The sequence below is a fragment of the Sinocyclocheilus rhinocerous genome, unplaced genomic scaffold, assembly GCF_001515625.1.
Source record: "Sinocyclocheilus rhinocerous isolate Xijiao unplaced genomic scaffold, SAMN03320098_v1.1 scaffold4092, whole genome shotgun sequence".
NCBI classification, from domain to species: domain Eukaryota; kingdom Metazoa; phylum Chordata; class Actinopteri; order Cypriniformes; family Cyprinidae; genus Sinocyclocheilus; species Sinocyclocheilus rhinocerous.
Genome location: NW_015634055.1, coordinates 61966 through 65127, shown reverse-complemented (window position 1 = coordinate 65127; position 3162 = coordinate 61966). Strand labels below are relative to the sequence as shown.

Below are 3162 nucleotides of genomic sequence, written 5' to 3'. Positions count from 1 at the left end.
CAACATGTTTAATGCGCCTCAGATCTGATATGAATGCATTTGCACTGCAATTACAACTGCATAGATAATGGTATGAAATGCATGTTTTAAATATAAAATTTTGAGTACAGAAATATGATAAAAATGTTTTAAATATGAAACTAAAACCACCAGTAGGTGGTGGCAAGTCACTAAACTTTACACTAAACTTTAAACGTCATTGATGCTAATGGGGGACCACAACAATCCCTCCCAGGGACCCACAGATTTCTACCAAGCAAGTATAGCTCTACATCAGTACAGCCTGAAAGAGGAAAATAGTTTTTATAAGTGTGTATGTCTCAGGTACTAATGCAAAAACATAATGTTAGAGCAAGCAACAATGGATCAGACGGTTACCTGAGTCTGTTAGAGCTTTCATTCTTCAGCTCCAGTCACATATGCATGAAGAACAGTTTGCCAGTTGTCTGCTAAAGAAAGTAATTTCACATGATAGTTTTCAGTGCTGGCCAATAAATTGATCGTCAGCGTTACCCCTGAGCCGCGTTACACATTCTTTGAGCCATATAAGATTTTGTTCAAAGTTCAAATAATTTCAACACTTTGTTTCTTTCTTGAATCAGCATTTCTGAGTAAACTGGTTGGATGAATGGTTTACTGACTCACTCATAAAAGCTTGCTGCCACCTTCTAGCGTAACAATGTAGCCTGAACTGAAGTAACCACCACTAACACACAGACTAACAGCCTGTCCAGAACACACAGAGGTGTAAAGCTCCTGCAACACATTGCTGGACTGCATCTGTGCGCAGAGTGAATGCTGCAACCTGTGAACATGGGCACTGAAAAAAAGTACTGCATGCATACTGCAAACAGATCATGTGTGAAACACGTGTTAAGGGGGTCGCACACCGGACGAGAAGCGCAGCGCCCCGTCTAGGACAACTCGAGGCATGTTTTAAATATAAAATTTTGAGTACAGAAATATGATAAAAATGTTTTAAATATGAAACTAAAACCACCAGTAGGTGGTGGCAAGTCACTAAACTTTACACTAAACTTTAAACGTCATTGATGCTAATGGGGGACCACAACAATCCCTCCCAGGGACCCACAGATTTCTACCAAGCAAGTATAGCTCTACATCAGTACAGCCTGAAAGAGGAAAATAGTTTTTATAAGTGTGTATGTCTCAGGTACTAATGCAAAAACATAATGTTAGAGCAAGCAACAATGGATCAGACGGTTACCTGAGTCTGTTAGAGCTTTCATTCTTCAGCTCCAGTCACATATGCATGAAGAACAGTTTGCCAGTTGTCTGCTAAAGAAAGTAATTTCACATGATAGTTTTCAGTGCTGGCCAATAAATTGATCGTCAGCGTTACCCCTGAGCCGCGTTACACATTCTTTGAGCCATATAAGATTTTGTTCAAAGTTCAAATAGTTTTAACACTTTGTTTCTTTCTTGAATCAGCATTTCTGAGTAAACTGGTTGGATGAATGGTTTACTGACTCACTCATAAAAGCTTGCTGCCACCTTCTAGCGTAACAATGTAGCCTGAACTGAAGTAACCTCCACTAACACACAGACTGACAGTCTGTCCAAAACACACAGAGGTGAAAAGCTCCTGCAACACATTGCTGGACTGCATCCGTGTGCAGAGTGAATGCTGCAACCTGTGAACATTGGCACTGAAAAAAAGTACTGCATGCATACTGCAAACAGATCATGTGTGAAACACGTGTTAAGGGGGTCGCACACCGGACGAGAAGCGCAGCGCCCCGTCTAGGACAACTCGAGGTATCGCACACCGGACGCGCACATTCTATACGCGCGAGTTCAATTTCGAATCAAGTTCTGAGCTGCAAGATGGGTGAGTTTTAACTTCATTTATTATTATTATTTTAAATATATTATTTTAATTGATAATAGCTGAGTTTTGAACGTTAATCAATTAAAAGAATCTGTGTTATGATAAGTCTGTTATTGTTTTGTTGTATCTGTTGTCTAGGCAACTATGTTACATAGTAGCAATAGCTAACATTAGCTAGCCAGCCTGAGTGAAAACATAACCAAACACATTGTAAAGTTTTTATTTCAATGAAACAAATGTACTGTATTTTATTTTAGGTTTCAGTTTATAATATCTATTATTTTAAATATATTATTTTAATTGATAATAGCTGAGTTTTGAACGTTAATCAGTGAAAATAATCTGTGTTATGATAAGTCTGTTATTGCTTTGTTGTATCTGTTGTCTAGGCAACTATGTTACATAGTAGCAATAGCTAACATTAGCTAGCCAGCCTTGAGTGAAAACGTAACCAAACACATTGTAAAGTTTTTATTTCAATGAAACAGATGTACTGTATTTTATTTTAGGTTTGAGTTTATAATATTTATTTTTAATTGAATGGTAATAAAGAATATTCACTTCTAAATAATGCACAATATAAAAAATAATAATCTGATCTGATGAAAATAAAGAAAATCATAGATAATAACATGGTGTGGCCATTGAATGTTTGTATAGTCCTAGATATAAATATATACAGGACTGTATTTTTGGGTGATCTATCCCTTTAAAAGTCTACTTCAAGTCATACTTTAGTCATATGCACTCTTTGTTACAAAGTTAATTTGAAGTGCATTACTACAAATTACTACATTACTACAATTACTACATAACTACAAATATTACCTTCTATTTTGTAGAAATACATTCAGGTAGGAAATCGCAGCAGCATATTTCCATTCCTGTTGACGCACGGTGGGTGTATAATTAACTTATGTAACATATTAAGGTTTTTGTATGAATTCCCTGTTTTTCCTGTTCTTCCCAAACAGATCAAATGTTGTCTGACAACAAAAAAACGACTGAACTGCTACTTTTACGTCGAAGAATACAAAAAAAACCCAAAAGTAAAAAAACTACTGCACTGCTACTTTTACGTCGAAGAATACAAAAAACCTCAAAAGTGTCAATCGCATTTGGGTACACCCTCTAAATGAAAAAGGACACAATTTGGCGCTTACCACCACCTTGTTCAGGAGCTGCGAATAAGCCCGGAAAAGCACCTGCAGTACTTCAGAATGAGTGCACAGCAAATGGAGGACCTGCTGTCAGTTATTGGACCTGACATCACAGGGATGTCTATAAATTACCGGACACCAATTGGGCCA

The 3162-nt window shown here is 37.1% G+C and overlaps 1 long non-coding RNA gene across 1 annotated transcript; it reads left to right on the top strand.

Annotated features, from left to right (window-relative positions):
• Positions 1–1731: 1731 nt before the first annotated feature.
• LOC107745392 (uncharacterized) lies at positions 1732–2885 on the top strand. Its single transcript, XR_001640592.1, has 2 exons — positions 1732–1852; positions 2827–2885. It is a non-coding gene; the product is annotated as an uncharacterized LOC107745392 (long non-coding RNA).
• The last annotated feature ends 277 nt before the right edge of the window (positions 2886–3162 follow it).